The 21233-nt window shown below is 38.8% G+C and overlaps 1 pseudogene; it reads right to left on the reverse strand.

The window, feature by feature from the left end:
- Positions 1-13675: 13675 nt before the first annotated feature.
- On the reverse strand, positions 13676-14883 carry LOC125361701 (annotated as a pseudogene).
- Positions 14884-21233: the final 6350 nt, after the last annotated feature.

The following is a 21233-nucleotide window of genomic DNA, read 5'->3' on the forward strand; positions in this document are numbered from 1 at the left end:
GTGTAATGTGCACTTGTGAAAACTCTTTAACTTTAGTTTGTGGCAAATTCATGATTATCTATCTTGACAGTCTTGAGAAGGGCCTTCTATCACCAATCATAGAACATACCAGGTATCATAATAAAATTACAATAAAAAACTTAAAAAAAAATAAATATAGGAAAAACTCTTTTGCATCACAGTATTCAAGTATGTAGAACAATCATAAAGTGAATGCCACTTCCTCCTTATTTTACACAGGAAATCAGCCAGACCAATAATTATGACCAGAGTTTCCAAATGGATTTGTCATTTTCGGTCAAAATATTTATATTTTTCATCAAATAAGTAAAATTTATACATTGCAAAAGAAAGCATTTATGTTTTCTGTTTAACTAATTTTGCAATTTTATTTTGCTTTTCTTGGAAAAAAATGAAAGTTCTAAGAAATATAAACTCTATGGTTTTACTCATTAGAAACAATTAATACTTGTGTAGGATAGTCCTAGCATAGGTGCACAATAGCTCAAGAACAATGTACATATGATCACATAAGAGCACCTAAGTGAAATGAACAACAAGATTTGGAAATAAGTGGCTTATCTTTCTTGCAGGGATTTCCAATGTACCACATGAAACTATGCCTTTTCCTTTTGTCATTTTTCCCCATGGTTTTACCCCTGATGTCCTGGAACTGTTTTTGGTACACTGGTTATTGTATGTACAGAACTAGAGAAGGGGAACACCAAAGTGAGGAAACAAAGGATAAAAGGAGAACCAATTCAACACCAATACTTACAAGACAATATGTTGTAAAGCAAGTGTACAACAAGGGGGAGGCTGGGAAGGGAACTGGGGAGTGGGGAAGGTGAGAAAAAAAACAAAGGAGGAGGTAACAAGTTTGATAAGAAATGTACTCACTGCTTTACATACGTAGCTACTCTACTGCTTGAGCCACACTTTTGCTTCTGGTTTTCTTGCTACCTGGACTTCCCTCCCTGGGGCTGGCTTCTAACTGTGATCCTCAGATCTGCGCTTCCTGAATAGCTAGGATTACACATGTGAGCCACCATTACCAATGATTTTTGTGGTTATTGTTTTTCTTTTTGTTTGTCTTCAAAGAGGCCTTCTAAAGTACTCCTCCTATGGTCACTGATTATTTTTTTTCTGCTACAACTTTTTCCTTAAGAACTGAAGGCTCTTAAGTATTTCTCATTTTCAGTTTCTTGTGCATATTTTGATTGTTCATGGCTAGCTGTTACCTAATACTTTCTAAAGGGATCAGAAAGAACATTTTCCACACAGCACAGTTAGCACACAGGGTAATCACATTGGACAGGAACAACATGAGTCTACACAGAGGGTAACTGTTCTAGGAGATTATTCTTTTGCACATGGATGTGGCATCCACAAAAAATAATCTTTTCACGCAGTCTTCTTGACAGTATGACACATTTTTCAGTTATTTCCCCATACATTCTCCTATTTCTAAGGTAGAATCCCTGATTTATACAGAGGTAGCAGGTAGACAAAAGTAACGTATCTTTTCAGGGATATTTAGTCAAAAATTGTACACATTTTACATAGTATCAAGCTTTTCCCATCATTTAACTCAGAGAACTAAATCATAGCATGCTCCTAAGGGAGAGAGACTTGTCATTTACCAGATTTATCTTGGTCACAACTAATCCAGAAACACATACTCATTTTCCAATCATTTGGTAGACATTGGATGCTCATCAAAATAAAATTACTTTTAGTTCCAGACAATCCACCTCCATTGATCTGTCAATTGGTTAGTAGTGAAATGTTTGATTCAACACTGAATATTTCCATAGCTGACTAAGAAGAGTGTATCAATATGACTTGAAAACTTCCTGATTGCAAGCAGTAAAACTATAATAAATAACTGAGCTTTCAAATATGCAGTGGATCCTTTAAAGATAAAGTCTGAATATATTGAGCATATCACTGTTTTCCAAATGTTGTTTAATGAGCTGTTTGGAAATTTCAGGGAACTTTGTAGAGTGCTTTATCTAAAATAAATTATTATTACATTTTAAGCACACACATTGAGTGCAATACAGGACATGCATGCAGATGGTGATATTTGAGTGCAAGTATCCCATATAATAATAATGTTCCAGGGCTTCAGAAATAGCTTGAGGTTTGGTGGAGGTCCATAAACCAAAATCAGAATTATAGTTTGAATAACTAAAAGTCACACATAATTTAAGAATTCAGGAGAAGGAAGATGGTGCCACCACAGTAGGGAGGCACCCCAACTTGCTCCAACTGAATAGCGAGCTGAGAACTCAAGCACCCAACACCCGATCAAGAACCCAGCAAACCCAGCATTCAGAAGCAACAGAGAAACTCAGGAAACAAACAAACAAAAAAAGAGCCTATAAGCTGCACAGAGCCAGAAAATCTCCGGGATACCCTCCCCCCACCCACCAACTCTGGCCTGAACAGGGCCAGGCTGGGAAAGGGGACCTGACGCCAACAAACCGACTGCCGAAAAGTCATGCCAGGAGCACAGAGTCCAGACAGCAGGACTCCATAGACCCCAGGGGGAGCACGGACTGATTGAGACAGACGGCGGCGGATAGGAGGTGCGGGACCACACAGCCAGGATCAGAAGTGAGCAGCGGGGGAACTGGGCGGTGCAGAAGGGGAGAGCCGGGGCCACCACCACCAAATGACCAATCGCCACACCCCAGCAACCTACCACCGAAGGGCCAACAGCAGCGCTGGACACACACACAATCCAGGACCAGTAAGTTCCCACTACCCCTTCCCCAATGACAGACCAACTATCAGAGACCCAAATCCTACAAAGAAGCTAGAGCTCCTTCCCTCCCCCTCCCCACCCCGAGGGAACAAAAAACACCCAAATCAGGCAGCAAAAGGTCCCTTCAGACTCTAGGAGGACACAGGAGCTAGCAGGGGTGGAGGAGCGCCAAGGGAGCAGAGGAGCCTGAACCGGCTGCACCGGCCCTGCCCCCTCCGCAACAGTGGCATGGAGACCAGCAGGCATTGGAAGCACCACCTGAGGTGCCTGATCCTCGCAGACTTTTTGAACAAAAGTCACAGGCTCGCTGGTGGGCAATACCAGCCAAGCAGGGACACATGGGTCTGATCACATGCTCCCCCACCCCCTGTAGAGGAGGCACAGAGTCTGTGGGCACAAACCCACGCCCGGACACTTGATCCTACTGGGGCACACACATACCGCCCCCCACAGAAAACTCGTGGGAGGGCACAAGCATACCCCAACAACCTGGGGCCTGCTCTGGTAGGCGTAACCCACAGAGGTGGGCAGGGACCCCCAAGAGCAGTGCCTGCTCTGATAGGCATACTCGTACAGGAGGGAAGAGCCCCCCAGAGGCAGCGCCCACTCAGATTGGCACATTTTGCACAAGTGGGTGGACCACCCCTCAACAACACTGGCCTGGGAGCAATCCACACAGGTGGGTGAACCACCTGAGAGGTGAGCTCCTCTGACCAAGATACCAAGTGGAAAAAATAACCAAAGAAGAGAAAAGCCTCCACACCATGCTGAATCAGCGACCAGCAAACCCCCACCAGAAGCATGCTAGGGTCAGTACAACACAGTGGCAGGACACTATTTTGCAGAGAAAGACACAGAACGTACCCACCCCCAAGTGCAGTGAGGGTGACCACCTCAGCAAAAACCAAGACGGTCACGAACACCCATTGGGCAGTAAGATTCAACAGCTAAACTCAAACCCAGAGCCAGGACACAAACAAGTCTCCCACGGACAGACCAGAGGGAACCAGCAAAAAAGCCAAACCAGGGAAGGCACCCACAGATCTCCAGATGTGCAATCACAAAGAAATATAACAAATTTCATCAAAGGGCAAGCCAACTCGCCAGCTCCAAAAGGCAGTATGACTGAAGAGATGGAGAATAAAAAACAACTGAGGATATGATAGCAGAAATGATGGAAAGCCTCAGAAATGAAATCAGAAAACAATTCCAGGAGTTTAGAGTAGATGTCTCCAAGGACATCCAGGAAGTCAAGAAAGAAATAAAAGCAAAAATGGATACAGTGCAAACCTCCGTTAAAGAAGACCTTAACATCAGGAGAAGTGAAATGAATGAAAAAATAGATTTTAAATACAACTCTTTAACGGAAGAAATTTCCATGATCAGAGCTGATCTGGCAACCATAAATAGCTCTCTGACATCCATAAACTCCGCACTTGAATCCACAGCACAAAGAATTGACCATATGGAATCCAGAATCTCTCGCCTGGACGATGATGCAGCCGATAAGGACAGGAAAATTACCACAATCCAAGAAACGGTAAAGCTCCAGGGCAGACTACTCCAGGAGCTAGTGGACAAAGAAAAGAGATATAATCTGCGCATAATTGGAATAGAAGAAGGAGCCGAATACCAGAGCAGAGGGCTTCAACATATTTTCAATAAAGTGATTGCAGAAAACCTTCCCAATCTCAAAAGGGACCTCATCCAGGTAACTGAAGCCTATAGGACACCTGGCAGACGAGACCCTAGAAAAGCCACGCCACGGCACATAATAATCAACACTTCAGATATCAAGAATAAAAAGCAAAATTTGAATGCAGCCAAAGCGAAGAAAGAAATTTATTACAATGGGAAGAGGATCTGAATAACAACAGACCTCTCCACACAAAGCTACCATGCGCGAAGACAGTGGAAGAACACCATCCAAGTCCTACAGGCCAACAACTGCCAACCTAGAATAAAATATCCAGGGAGTTCATATTCGAGGGGAAAATCATATCTTTCCATAGCAAAGAGGATCTAAAGGAGTATGTGAATAAAAAACCAGCCCTACAGCGAATTCTAAGAGGGGAATCCCACCCAACGGAAATCATACGGGACACACAGACAGAAACAGAAAAAAACTACAATAGTCAGAGCCCAACAACAGACCACCTCACTAAAGACAAGAAAAAAAAAGAGGAAAAACAGCCTAACAATTAAATGGAAGGAGAAAAAACACTCTTATCCTTGATCTCTTTGAATATTAACGGTTTAAACTCTCTGATAAAGAGGAGCAGACTGGCAGAATGGATCCGCAAACAAAAAGTTGAGATCTGTTGTCTACAAGAGACCCACCTTACAGCAAGGGATAAAAACAGGCTCCGAATGAAAGGATGGAGCAAGAACTTCCAAGCAAATGCACCTACCAAAACGGCAGGAGTAGCCATCCTGATCTCAGACAAGCTGGACTTCTCATTAAAAGCAACTCAAAAAGACAAAGAAGGTTACTACATTTTAATACAATGAAAAATCCAGAATCCAGACATCACGGTGATGAATATACTCCTGCCGAACAAAAGAGGCCCTACATATGTCAAGCAAATTCTCACAGAACTACAGAACAAGATAGACCCAAACACAATCATAGTGGGTGACTTTAATACCCCTCTCTCTCCAAGAGACAGATCCAACACCCAGAGGATTAGCAAGGGAGCTGAGGACCTAAGTAACAGCATATCCCAAATGGATCTGACAGATCTATACAGAATCTTCCGCCCTACAGAGACCCAATACACCTTCTTCTCAGGAGCCCATGGATCATACTCCAAAATAGACCATGCCATAGCCCACACAAAGAACCTCAGCAAATACAAAAGTATTGACGTCATCCCATGTATTATATCTGACCACAGTGGAATAAAGGTAACCCTCAATAACAACGGTTACCACAGAGGCTATATACATTCTTGGAGGCTAAACCCCACACAGTTATCCAACAATTGGGCCACAGACCAAATTAAAGATGAAATTAACGAATTCATAAGCCACAATGACAATGAAAATACATCACAAAGAAACCTATGGCACACAGCTAAGGCAGTACTGAGGGGCAAGATCATCGCCCTTAGCACTCACATTAAAAGAATGGAAACAGAGCAGGTGAAGTACCTCATGATGAAACTAAAACAACTAGAGAAACAAGAAATGATCAAATCTAAAATGACTAGGAGGAGAGAGATCACAAAGATTAAAGAAGAGATAAATCTGATTGAAAATAGAAAGACCATTCAACAAATGAATAAGACTAAAAGCTGGTTCTTTGAGAAAATAAATAAAATTGACAGACCCCTCGCAAGACTTACAAAAAAAAAGAAGAGGCTCATATACTTAAAATCAGAGACTCCATCAGAAAAATTACAAGTACACACGATATTCAGACAATCATAAGGAACTATTTCCAGAACCTCTACTCACTAAAAAACAATAAATTTACAGAAGTGGATCAATTCTTAGAGAAGTATAAACTGCCCAAACTGAACCAAGAAGAAATAAATCAACTAAATAAACTAATAACTTACAGCCAGATACAGGGGATAATCAAGAACCTCCCTACAAAGAAAAGCCCAGGAACAGATAGATTCACCAACGAATTCTAAAAAACCTTTAGTGAGGAGCTAGTACCAATACTCCTCAAACTCTTCCGCGAAATAGAAACAGAGGGAGAAATCCCAAACTCATTCTATGAAGCTAATATCATACTCATTCCCAAACCAGGCAAAGACCCAACAAAAAAGAGAACTACAGACCAATATCACTAATGCACACAGATGCAAAGCTCCTCAATAAAATATTAGCTAACAGGATCCAGAAACTGATCAAGAAAATCATACATCATGACCAAGTAGGCTTCATCCCACAGTCACAAGGATGTTTCAACATCCATAAATCAATCAATGTAATTCACCACATACACAGAACTAAAGTCAAGAATCACATTGTTATCTCAGTCGATGCCCAAAAAGCCTTTGACAACATACAACATCCATACTCATTAAAAGCTCTGTAGAGAACAGGAATAGCTGGAACATTCCTCAAAACACTAAAAGCCATATACAACAGACCAACTGCTAACATCATATTAAATGGAGAGAAACTAAAATCATTCCCTCTAAACTCAGGAACAGGATGCCCACTCTCCCCACTTCTTTTCTACATAGTGCTGGAATTCCTAGCCATAGCAATAAGGCAAGAGGAGGACATCAAAGGGATTCACATCGGCAAGGAAAAAAATCAAGCTATCCCTATTCGCAGAGATGGAAAGTCCTCCCATGCTCATGGGTAGGCAGCATCAATATAGTGAAAATGGCCATATTGCCCAAATTGTTATACAAATTCAATGCAATCCCTATCAAAATCCCAGTCACATTCTTCACTGAAATAGAGAAAGCAATCCACAAATTCATATGGAACAGCAAAAGACCTAGAATAGCCAAAGCAAATCTAGGCAAAAAAAAGCAGTGCAGGAGGTATCACAATACCAGACTTCAAGCTCTACTATAGGGCCATCATAACAAAAACAGCCTGGTAATGGTATAAAAACAGACCGGAAAACCAATGGATTAGAATTGAAGATCCAGAAATAAAACCGCAATCTTACAGTCATCTGATATTTGTCAAAGGAGCTAAAGATATACAATGGAATAAACATAGCCTCTTCAACTATTGGTGCTGTTAGAACTGGGCAACCATATGCAGAAAACTCAAAGTAGACCCAAGCCTATCACCATGCACCAAGATCAACTCAAAATGGATCAAGGACCTCAATATCATACCTCAATCCTTGAAACAACTGAAGGACAGATTAGGAAAGACGCTAGAACTTATAGGCACAGGAAGGAACTTCTTGAATAGAGTCCCAAGGGCACAACTGTTAGAGGAGTGTCTCAAAAATGGGACTACTACAAAATAAAAAGTTTCTGCACAGCTAAGGACATAGACACCAAACTAGAAAGACAGCCAACCATATGGGAAAGGATCTTTACAAGCACAGCAACAGACAAAGGCCTAATATCTGCCATCTAGAGAGAACTCAAAAAACTAAGCCCCTCCGAGCCCAATAAACCAATTAGGAAATGGACAAAGGAGCTAAAGGGAGACTTCACAAGAGAAGAAATAAAAATGGCAAAGAAATGTATGAGGAAATGTTCAACATCCCTGGTAGTAAAGTATCTTGTTCTTTAGTTCTGTGAGAATTTGCTTGACATATGTAGGGCCTCTTTTGTTCGGTAGGAGTATATATTCATCACCATGATGTCTGGATTCTGGATTTTTCATTGTATTAAAATGTAGTAACCTTCTTTTTCTTTTTGAGTTGCTTTTAATGTGGTCCATTGTTGGTGGGAGTGCAAATTAGTAAAACCACTTTAGAGAACAGTATGGATGTTTCTCAAAAAGCTCAATATAGACCTACCCTATGACCCAGCCTTACCCCTCCTAGGCATCTCTCCTGAACAACAGGTCCCAAGATAGCAAAAAGACATCTGCACTTCCATGTTTATTGCTACACAATTCACAATAGCCAAAATATGGAATCAACCCAGATGCCCCTCCACAGATGAAAGGATCCAAAAAATATGGTACCTATACACAATGGAATACTACATAGTGATTAGGAACGGTGAAATATTGTTATTCGCAGGGAAATGGTCAGAACTTGAACAAATAATGTTGAGTGAGACAAGCCTAGAACACAGAAAACAAAGGGGCATGATCTCCCTGATATGACTGTTAAGATGGGGTGATGGGGTGACAGTAGAGACCAGGTCTGTGAAACCAAAAACTTCTAGTCAAATGGTATTTCCCACAGGATTGGATCAGTGACCCAACATTATGTAACTAAAATCAAACAACTACTCAACATATAAAGGTCAAAAATTGACCTCTCAGTGTAATACAATAGCTCAAAAGCTATGTATGTACGTTCATATAAGACCATTGTCGACATATTGTGTAATGTCGACATTACATTTAAAGCCCTAGGCGAATTTTCTTTGGCGTAGGCCATGTGGCTACTGTATATGTTTTTGTTACATTTTGTATTGTATATATGTCTATGTGACCTAGGGAAGGGAAAGAAAAACAGGGTGTAAGATATCACAACAAATGTACACACTGCTCTACGATGTAACTGTACCCTTTTTGCACAACACCTTGTCAAAAAATTTTTGTTTAATTAATAAATAAATTAAAAAAAAAAAGAATTCAGATTCCTGATGGATAAAACATGACTAAAATTTAACAAAATATTGTTTAGTAAATTATATGTGGAATATGAAAGTGGAATCATAGTAAATGTTTTACATGTGCTACTAGTTGAAGATAATACCAATATTATAATAATATATGTCTTTATCTTATATGGTTTTCTTAAGGCATGTAAAATAGCTTATCTCTGACAAGAATCTACCCAACCACTCTAGTATCATAGTACTGTCCTGATGCAGAGTAAGCTCATTCTCTTGGCATGGAAATGTAGATTAGAGGAAATAGTGAAGATTTGCGTCTCCTTAATTCCAAAAAAAAATAAAGAAAGAAAGAAAGAAATTAAAAAGAAAATGAGGGAAGGAACACTTTGTGACACTCAAGTTCTTTTTTTGCCCTGGGACTACATTGTTGGCAGAACACTTCCTGTCTGAACAGTGATCTGAGACTTCATCATCCTTGAATTGTTTGACTGTATATAATGAAGTCTTCACAAATGCCAACACATCTGAGGCTTAATCTAGGAAGGGCTATTTCTACTCTTTCACTAATACTTCCTAACCTAAGGTGTAGAATGCTTAAATGGTACCTATTTATGAGGACTAAGAATGTAAAATGGGAATAAAATGTGGTTTTTACCTCTATCCCACATTACAATATATGTCTCAATCATAGAAACGACATGACTATTGGTTCCCTATTTATTTTTCTCTCAAACTACACATGTGCATGTGCAGATAGACTAGAGCTCAGAATTTTTTCAATGGGTTTAGGTCAGAGAGATCACATTGGTGTTGTTTTTTGTAGACAAAATTTGACAGCTACATGTAAGCATAAGGTGGGAACTACAAACTGAGATGTGGAAAGGCAAAATAGAGACAAAAGTTCATGAGAATAGTTTAGATACTTTTACATGTATTCATAGGCAAGTTTAAACTTTATGTCTTCTGTGATTTTTACCAATGTCTTTGTCAGATGAAATGCTTCTTCATATAATTCCACTCTTGTGTCCTGTCTCTCATCATAACTATATAAATATATCCAGATTTGTGAAAATAGAGAAAAAGAAAAGGCATGGGAGAAGATTCAAACAGCAAACATTGGTGTATTTGAATGGTTCATTTCTAAAACCAGGTGCTGAATTGTGGCTAAATCATTCTGTCTTAAAGATATAATGCTGATATAGACTTAACCTTTGTTTAGTAATTTTCTTCTGATGACAAATGCAGCCAGGATCTTTGATGATGCTCTTGGATACATAATGAGTGAGTGAACCAGATAATGAATCAGTGTTGGGCCTGATTACATTTTAAATGCATATTAACCATTTAGCCTCAATTGGAAATACTATTGAGATCATCTAAAATGATTTATAAATTTGATTTAAACAAATGGAAATCTTTATAAGTCAGGAAAGATATTTTCTGTCCAGTAGAAAGCCAAATACCAAATGGTAAGCTTTACATAAATCATATTTTGTGTTTTACAATTTTTTGTCATATTGTAACTCCTGCCAAGTAGGAAGCATATGGCTAGGATTGATAACAGAAGTTTGCTTATAAATGATTCAGACTTATGGATCTGAAATAAATACAAAGGTTTTAATCACCTTTTCTTTTTTTTTTAGGTCCTGGGGCTTGAACTCAGGTCTTTGCCTCAAGGATAGTGCTGTACCATTTAATCCACAGCTGTAATACTTGTCTTTTTTGTGGTTAATAGACGATAACAGTCTCACACATTTTGCTTCCCAGGCTGGCATTACACCATGATGCTGACATCTTAGCCAACTGAGGTGGCATGAGCAACCAGGCGTGGCTGTATCATCTAAATTTTTAACATGCTGCTTCATAAAGAACCAGGATTCTTACTTCACCCACTTATTTTTGCAACAAAAGTGATATTGTTTACTACAATTAAAATAACAAATAATCTGTCAAAAGACTTGGGATTATGGCTAATGAAATTTTTTTTATATGAGAGATTATGATCATAAAAGAATGATGATTCTTGTCCTAAGTAGGGAAGTAAAGCACTAAGCTATTACTAGTTTTATTGAAATGACATTTTAGCCACAAAAAGTAATATGAGGTCAAGTGCTGGTGGCTCACAGCTGTAGTTACTCAGGAAGCTGAGATCTGAGGTTTGCAATTCAAAGCCAGCCTGGGCTGAAAAATCCCACACTCTTTATTACAATTACCAACTCACAAACTGGAAGTGATGCTGTGGATCAAGTGGTAGAGCACTAGCCTTGAGCACCAGGAGGCTCGGGGACAGGGTCTGGGCCCTGAGTTCATGACCTACAACCAATAATAATAACAGTAGTAAAATTACAAGTAAACTGGGGTCCTAAAGAATCTCAGAGAAACCCAACTGTGCTAGAAAATGACAGTATTTCTTTGAAATTAATAGCTCATCTGAACTCTGAAGAGCAAACAGCAATATCGCTAGAAGGTGATATTGATCAAAAGTACAAACGTAGGCATGGAAGAATTCCAGGAACTCAAAGGATCTGTTCATTTGTGTGATACTCTTGCGGGAGTGTGGATTTATATAAGGGTTATAATGGGGGAGATAAATGATACTGATAATTCTTAAAAAGAGTGTTACCTAGATTTTATTAATTAATTAATTAATTAATTAATTATACTTCTAAGAAGCAAAAGATTTAAAATGAAGACTTGTAACTGGTGGACTTACAGATTTTAGCAGGACTATTTTTTTAGTGCTTTTCATAGTACTGCTGTTTGAGGATCTGTCTGCAGCAAAAGCAGGGTTACCACAATTACATTTTAACAAGGTGGATTTGGCAAGACTCCCATAGGCCTCACTGAAAGAAAGTGAACAATAGACTATCACCCAAATTATGTCAAATTACAAGTGCAGTAAATCAACCTTTTACTTAACCTTAAAGGGCACCAAGGTTAAGATCAAAGGAAGGTAAGCTGTACTAGAGAAGAAAAAAAAGGAATCAAAAAGAAAATACAATATTACACATAAAATCTGGCTAAAATCTGATTGCATTGACTCAAGGTCTATTTATTAAATTGAATATTAATTCAATTAATTCTGGCTAGGTATCTTTATACATGGAATACTAAAGATGAGTACATGGTATATAAATTAAAACAAAGGGAGTCAAGACCTAGTCATACTATATCTTCTGCATTATTTTCAATTGTAGTTTATATTATGTCTGAAAGTTATCTACACTAACAGTGATGTCACTAATGATGACTATTGGACTGGAAATACAAGCATAATGGTCTAACAGATCTCAAACTCTTCTAAGCTTGGGAATATTGACTAACTTAGTAATAAATATTGGTGATGACTTTAAAAGTTATCTAAATGTCTAGAACTATAGAAGAAAATTTTGTTTGTTTTCCATCATATAGAGAAATCTGATCATCTCTGAAGTAGACTTGCAAATTCTCTGATATCACTTCCAGATAAAGAATTTTAGAAAAGTAAACAGCATATCCTGAGAAAATACAGTAAAAACATGTATTTAGGGGGTAGCGGGCCAAGCATTTTATTTTAGCTAGTCCATGGAGCTTCAAAACACATGGAGATTTTTGTAAATATAGGAGGCAAAAGTATGAGACTAGACCATAGGAAAATTAGGAAATTTAAAAGAGAGAGACAGAGAGACAGAGAGACAGAGAGAAACTACAATTTAGAAAAAAAAAAAAAAAAAAAAAGGCCTACTCATCTACCAGGCATTGCATACAAGTGAGGAGAGGCCTAAGGCCAGAGGAGAGGAAATTCCTGAAAGAAGGAGGAATAGAAAGAAGCTCACTCTTCTGGAAGTTTGGAGGTTGAAGCTGTTGGAGGTTAAGGAGTCAAGGCTCCTAGGTCAGTTCTGGTCTGGGTTCTGGGTTCTGGGTAACTAGACCAGGAGAAGATAGTTGCAGGCCAGCCTTTGGAGATGGAGGGTTGTTCTAGTTCCTAATTTTAGGTTGTAAACAAAGTTCCTTTGTAAATAAAACCCCTTCCCACCTTTAGTTGTGCCTCCATGGATTTTTCTTGCTCTCAGGATATAATAAAGCAGTATGAAGTTCGGAGCCTATTTTGTTCTTCCTTTCTTTACTCAATAAATATTTACTGAACTTCTTCGATGTCTATGACATAGGCTATTGCAACCTTCCAGAAAATCCTGTCATATTCTTAAGAGTGAATGGTAACTACCATTGGGGTTTTATTTGACAATATCTATAGAGTTCTTTTATTTTTTTCTTTGTCTCACCAATTGTACAATCTAATAGGTTTTTTGTTTTGTTTTGCTTTCACATTCAGGATATTTATTTCATTTTCTAGCAGACAACATACATACTTCCTCCCCATTCCTTTAAGTTAGTGTGACATTTCCATAATAAACTAAAAGCTTTGGTCAAGAATGGAATGAAATAGCAAACACAAAACAAGATGAAAAACCTACTGCTGCCTTTAAAACAACCACATCCACCACTGCTGTGCTCGCACACACACACGCACACAGACACACACACACACACACACACAAACACACACACACACACACACACTGAACACTCAGCCTTGTCAGTGTTCCGGGTGGCCGTCCTCACCCTCATGCGGATGGCGGGCGGCCGGCCGGGTCCTCAAGCGGGTCCTCATGCAGGCTGGAGGAGGCCCCCTCGCTTCACATTATCCGGAGGCCCTGGATGGAAGCTTCCAAGGTCTTCAAATCCGAAATGGTCATGGCTCCATCGATGCCAGTAGAGCAGAATTTGCGACAGTCTTGCTTGTCGACCTCATAGATAGACACTTCGGTGATGCTGTTCTGGTGCAGCGTCTCCAGGGCGGTCCTCCGTGGTGGCCCTCTCGTCCATGTTGCAGAAGTGCTCCATGGCTAATATGTTTCGCTGGATGCTCTGTTTGGGGATGTCCAGCTTGGAGACAAAGGTCAGGCAGCCACGGTCGTCATTGTTAAATAGCATGGGGCAGCAGTCGTGGCCGGCAGCTACGACGCTGTTCTCAGAGACGAAGGACACGGTAAGGAGTAGCAGGAGCTCAGACTTCAGAGTGGAAACCTGCACACTCTTGGATGCATCAACCACAGACACGGTGCTGTCGTGGCTGACCCAGGCAAGATGGTTTTCACTGGTGGAGAAGCTGACCCCGTGGACCCAGCCACCACTACCACTGCCACCAAACTCTGACATCAGCTGACCAAAAGGCATCTTGTTGCCCCAGGGTGTACTGGCTGGCTTCTCATCCACTTCTTTAATATAGGTAGAAACTACTCTGCATTTGAAGTCACATGACCCTGGAGCCAGCAAGACGTTGTTGGGATGCCAGTCCAGGCTAAGGACTGCGGAGCCTATCGGCTTCGTGATGTGCTTGCTCACGCACCAGTCATTTTCAGAGTCGAAGTAACAAACGGAAATGAGTCGTGCACCACTGCCCACAGCAAATTTGTTCTCCACGGGTGACCACTTCACAAACGTGGCTGTACGATTAATCCTCAGGATCACCAGCGTGGGCTTCCACATGCCGTCTTTCTGACTCCAGACATAAGCATTTCGGTCTGCAAGTGACTATGATGTTGCTCTTTGGATCACCAGTCAATGCACGTGATGTGTCCATTGTGCTCCTTTAGCTCCTGAGTCCTCACCCACTGGCTCACATTCTTCTAGTAGATGTGTACCTCGTGATTATTGGGGCTAAGGGCGATCTGAGTTCTGTCCTTGTTCCAGGCATGACAGGTGATGGGCTCTAGTGAGAACTGGTGCAGCGACATGATTCTCAGTGTTTTCTAACAACAGAAAGCTGGGGTCAGGGCGGTTCCGGGGCTCGGGCTGGAGGATTCGCGGACTCTGGTCAGTCGACGCAAACGGGCTCCAGCGAGCCAATCTAATAGGTTTTATTGTGTTGTTTTCATACATACTTGTACGTGGTTATTTTCAACATCTATTATACTTAGTTATCAACTTTCCTTTCTCTAACTCTTACTCTAAGTCCCTTTTTATTTTCATGAAGTTTTGTTGTTGTTGCTTCTTAAATCCGCACTTGAGATACAATTTGAAATTCTTTCTAACTTGATTCATTATTTTGCTCTTTCCCAAAAGTCTTAGTACATTGAGTTTTCATTTTTATTTAATTCTATTAACATTATAATTTCTTCCCTGAGTTCCTCTTTGACCCAGGGAGTTATTCAGAAGACAGTTTTTCAATATCTATGTTTTTATAATTTTTGTAGATTTTTTTGGAACTAATGTCTTCTTATATCGCATGTGATCTAATGAGATGCAGGGGATGATTTCCATTTTTCAACTTTTTCCCAAACTTTCTCTTTGGCAAAAGATATGGTCTATTTAGAAGAAAAATCCCTACCTCAGTGATGCAGCTCCTGTCCTGTGGTTCTAGCACTAATTCTTTTTATTAATATAAAGAAAATTGGTGGTCATCATCTTCTGGATCCTCTGGACCCTCTCTGAGTAAATTCCGATGACCAGGTACCTGGCTGAGCAATAGGGGTTCAGGTCTTAGGAATGTTCCCTACCATCAACTGGGTACTGATTTACACCCTGAGGACCCCGGGTGTTCAAGATGGCAGACAGGCAGTTTTCTTCCCATTTCCATGTCCAGTGTACATAACTAAATGGAGAATGCAAAATTCAGGAAGGCACTGGGCACCCAGACTTTTCTAGACTTCTGATTGCTGAGAAGGATGTGCATTCCTGTTACAATAATCTGCCTCGGTCTGTGAATCTCCTGCACTAATCCTGTTGCCTTGGTTTTGCGTATTCCTAGCTTCTAGGCCACAATTTGTATGTCTGTTGGATATATTTGTAGTTTTTAATCAAGGACTTCATTATGGTTTTTCTTCTTTTTAGGAATTCCTCCCTTTTCTATCATAGGATAGAAAGCAGATGGCAGTAACAAAAATTCAAAAATAAATCATATGTCAGTGTAGTATAAAACAATTGAAATTATCCACATTTTTTACCAAACTAGGAAAAAAGAAACTTGCACAGTTATAGATCACCTAAGAATTTAATAATTAGTAAAGTTTAAGGTAGTACTAAATACTAGAAAAATGAGGATTGTGGAAACAGGAATAGAGAGAAGATAGAAAAAAGAAGGAATGTAAGATGATTTATAAAATGTAATAGGGAAGACAAACACAGTAAGTACAGGAAAAAAAAAAAAGACACAGCACTGAAAAGAAACCACCATTTGCCTAAACCTGTACTAATTACTCCCAATAAGGGAGACCATAGAGTCCGTGTTTCTTTGGGTCTAGTTCACTTCACTTAGTATAATTTTTTCCAAATCCTTCCATTTCTTTACAAATGGGGCAATGCCATTCTTTCTGATAGAGGCATAAAATTCCATTGTGTATATGCACCACATTTTAGTACAGGTTTAGGCAAGTTATAGCAGAGGATCACAAGAGCCCATTAGCTATACCCTTATGAACACATAAGATGATGCTAAGTGAAATGAACTCCATGTTATGGAAATGATTGTTATATCACAGTTGTGATTACTTTCAACGTACCATGTGTATCTGTAGCATCTATTATAGATGATGTTCTTGTATCACCTTCCTGTGGTTGTACCTACACTATCCCTGTAACATTATCTGAGTATATTGGAAACCATGTATACTGGTATTAGAACTAGGAAATTGAAAGGGAATACCAAAATTGAGAGACTCAGGGTGAAAAAAGAAAAAACAACTACAAAGGCAATACTTGCAAAACTGTTTGGTCTAAGTGAATGGAACACCTCATGGGGGGAAAGGGAAAGAGGGTGGGGAGAGGGGGGTATGAGGGACGAGGTAACAAACAGTACAAGTAATGTATCCAATGCCTAATGTATGAAACTGTAACCTCTCTGTACATCAGTTTGATAATAAAAATTTGAGAAAAAAAGAAACCACCATTTAAAGCATCTTTTTTACTTACATGAATGAATTGATTTTCACCCCAACCCAATCCTCTTCTTTTTGCTTTAGAATCTACAAAGAATATTGACCAGAAAATGGGCTCTTTGTAGGCTGAGATACTCCCAAGCAGTAGGGGCTAGTTACAAATATCTCCAGCCCTCTGGGAGTACACAGTAGTCAGACCAAAGCAATCTACAAGGGCCAAGCAAGGCAAAATTTTGATAGATGGATGTTGTGAACTCTGGCCACAGAGTTCTCTGAGATAGTACCCCAAATCATGGTTTCCCAACTTCTTTCTCTGCTCTTAACAGAGTTTGGATGATTGTTTGTTCATGTTTGACAAATGCTGCTCTCATAGACATAACCTACAGCTTGGACTTCTCAATCAAATAGTAAGATTCTGAGTTACAACCACTTTCTCCTGTTGAGTAACAAAACAAATTCACTACTTCTCCTTTTTGGTTGGGTTTGTCAATAGCTATATAAATTATTGAAATAAATTGACTATCCAAATTTTATATGTAAAGATTTCAAATCCCAACCAAGTTATTTTAAGAAATCTTGGGTTTTTTTTGGTAAAATACATTATACTGCAATCACAAAATCCTCATTTTGCTTTCATTGGAGTCTTATGAATGTAGGTTGGAATACATCTATATGAACATATATATGTAGAGTCGTATATACACATGCACATATATATGTGGGTATGTATATATCTGTGTATCTGCGTGTATGGTTGTATGTATGTGTATATCTGTGTATCTGCATGTATAGGTGTGTTTATAAATCAGTTTACTAATATAAATGACTCAGTTTCCCTAATACTGTACAATATACATTCAGCTACTTTTGTTTTTTGCCAGTCCTGGGGCTTGAACTCAGGACCTGAGCATTGTCCGAGGCTTCTTTTTGCTAACTCTACTTTTTGCTAACACTCTACCACTTGAGCCGCAGCACCATTTCTTGCTTTTACTGTTTTTGTGGTTCTGAGGAATCGAACCCAGGGTTTCATGCATGCAAGTCAAACACTCTCCTGCTATGCCATATTTCTAGCCCATTTTAGCTACTTTTAAAGATAACAGTTTCATATTGGTCTGTCCTTGACATTTTTGATATTTCCTAAGCCATCCAATTTCACCTATAAATATTTGCAGTATGATTGGTCTTCTGATTTCAAAACTTACTGTGAAATTTTTTCCCCAAAATAACTGTTAATCATTTATTGTTTTGTTGGTGATCTTTTTTGGAAAGCTCCATTAGTATACATGCCTGAATCCAACCTCTTTATTTGGAGGAGGGAAAAAAATAGCACTCTCTACCTTGACATATCACTTTGCTCTGCTACAAGTCACAAGCAGGCCTGAGGATTTCAGCAACTGCAATAAAGTAATTAGTGAAACCTGCAATTAATTTGTGGCACATTTATCAGAAAGGCTTAATGACTCTGACATAACCCCATATCTCATTTCACAACCTGCTGTCCCACCCCTGCTCCCTGCATCTGTTCCCTATTGTTCATAGAACATAAGCATGACTGCAAATGCTTTCCAGAATCAGTATCCCCACATTTTCCACACCTCTGGGGCAGGAGCCTGGCAGAGAATTGAGCCAGCTGATGGGACAACCATGCCAGACACTCTCTCCTCTGTTCAGTACTTTGGGCCTGTTTACATGATAGTAGCAGATGGTTGGATGGTTTGCAAATAGATAGATAGATAGATAGATAGATAGATAGATAGATAGATAGATAGGTAGATAGATAGATAGATAGATAGATAGATAGATAGATAGATAGATGAAAAAGAAGGGAAAGGAATTGCATTTTTGCCATTTTAGTTTTCAGGTTCAAGATAGGTGAAATTGAGAATAAAAAGAAAGGTGCATGGAAAACTCTTATGAATTCCAGTTTTATGAAAAGATAAAATTCCCATTATTGCATTCACGAAAGAAAGAGGAATGGTCTATGGGGTATTTTCACTTATCATTTATCTAGTCTACATTTAATAGCTTAGTTCATTCTTGTTATCTTGGCATGTATGTAGGTAAAATAACATGAAAGATTCCTGTCTCCATTGAAAGCATTCATTTGTATTCAAATAGTTCATATTATTTAGGGAGTAAAACTCCAAAAGCATATGAGAAAAAAAAATAAGCCAGATAAAAATTTAACTCTTTTTCTGATTAGATGAAATGTCAAACTTTTGTACCTTTTCATTCCTGTCATGCTCACCATCTTTCTTCGTTCTCATGGGGCTTCTGCACAAGCATGATTTTCATTCATAAATTTCCAAATGTATATGTAATATCCAAATTCAAAATTATACTTTTTTAATATTCTGTACAGCAAATTAGAGATTTTGAGAAACTGTGAACCACATCAGGAAGAAAAATGAAGTTTATTAATGACTGTTTATGATTAAAATTATCTTCCATGTAAATTTCTTAGTAGAGAAAGTTAGTTTTGTATTGAGAAGTTACTTTTTAAAATTATAATACTCAAAAATGAGAAACTGAATCAGTTTGCTCTAAGAAAAAGAAGCCAGAATTCTCTGTTACATGAGCAAAGAAGTAAAACAAAAAAGGTACAGTGGGGGCTGGGGATATAGCCTAGTGGCAAGAGTGCCTGCCTCGGATACATGAGACCCTAGGTTCGATTCCCCAGCACCACATATACAGAAAACGGCCAGAAGTGGCGCTGTGGCTCAAGTGGCAGAGTGCTAGCCTTGAGCGGGAAGAAGCCAGGGACAGTGCTTAGGCCCTGAGTCCAAGGCCCAGGACTGGCCAAAAAAAAAAAAAAAAAAAAAAGGCACAGTGGAAAGAAAGGACTCAGATCACACAAGAGAAATGATACTGTGTGTGTGTGTGTGTGTGTGTGTGTGAGAGAGAGAGAGAGCGAGAGAGAGGTTTATGTATAGATGACAAAGAAAATGAAATAAAACTTTTTCTCCTGATAATCTTAAGGTACATTTCAGATAGTTAATGCAACCAGTAAGGAGAGATATTTTACATTTATAGTCAATGGGAATGTGATAATAAGATGTAAATGTCATGTAAACCAACGAGTGCAACAGTATAATAGTATAAAGTCACATGCAGTACACAGCATACACATCTCAGTTTACAAAGGTGAACAATCCTCCAAAACAATTGTAACTACAAAATAATGTCTCTCTGGGAACCCATCCTGGATTATAATACTTCAAAACAGTAGGGTCCCATCTAGAATGAATGCTTAAGTTTCTCTTTTTATAAACAAATAAACAATAAAATGAGACTGTAATCCTCTCTTTACTTTCTGAGAAACATTAAGAACTATGGCCAGGATAAGACCCAATATAACTCTATATGCAAATTAGCAACTGTTTTTTGGTATGTAAACACGGTTTAACAAAAATAAAACGTCCACACTAATGTTAAGAAACAATAAGAAACATATTATTGCAAGGAGAGGGGAAAGGATTACTGCAATAGATAGAGATGAAGTAAAAAAAAAATTGGATTGTTAGAACTGTATGCTCATCAGGAACTGATTTTGCTTTTTTAGAAAGTTCTACATCAGGTCAGAAAGAATTGGGTATTAATGAGTGTGGTGGAAAGTGTATTTAATAGTACAATAGAAGAGAAGCTATTTTATCCCAAGGGCATTATATAAAAGGGATTATAGTTTCCCTCTGGCTAAGGGTAAATCAAAGTTCAGAGGGTTAGATAAGGAGAGAAACTTAACTAAATATTGATCAAGTCAAGGGATCATGTGTATTGCTCAGATTGCTCCACTGGACACAAAATAACTAATACTTGTGAAGAGAGAATTTGGAGAGGCCAAATGCAATATTCCATAAGTAAATTAAGAAAATATCCATGAATCTTACCTAATTTCCTATTGGAAAAGATCCTTTCTTGCAGTGTCCATTCTGGAAACAATAGAAGAGGAAGGGTTTTTAGTTGTTAATCTTTTCCAGAAGCAATTAAGAAAAAAAATTAATGATAAAACCATATTTTTAGAAATATTGTGTAATTACTTCTGTAACCTAGGACCTTGAGCAGTGTTCTTGTACTTGGTTTTCAGTATGTTAGTAGAGAATGAATGAATAAATAAGTATCACAGAAACAAAACACAGAAAGAAAGCATATAGATGCATTAGAAATTCTAGATTTCACTCTATGTGTCATTTTATAAAACTTGATTGTGATTTGGACAGTGAAGAATGGGGCATAGGCCCTGAGATGTGAGAACTAATGTTCTTGTGGGGAAAAGAGAATTGACTTATTCACTACTTTCCTAAATTGTGAACTAGG

The sequence above is a fragment of the Perognathus longimembris genome, chromosome 13 (genome assembly GCF_023159225.1).
Source record: "Perognathus longimembris pacificus isolate PPM17 chromosome 13, ASM2315922v1, whole genome shotgun sequence".
NCBI lineage: Eukaryota > Metazoa > Chordata > Mammalia > Rodentia > Heteromyidae > Perognathus > Perognathus longimembris.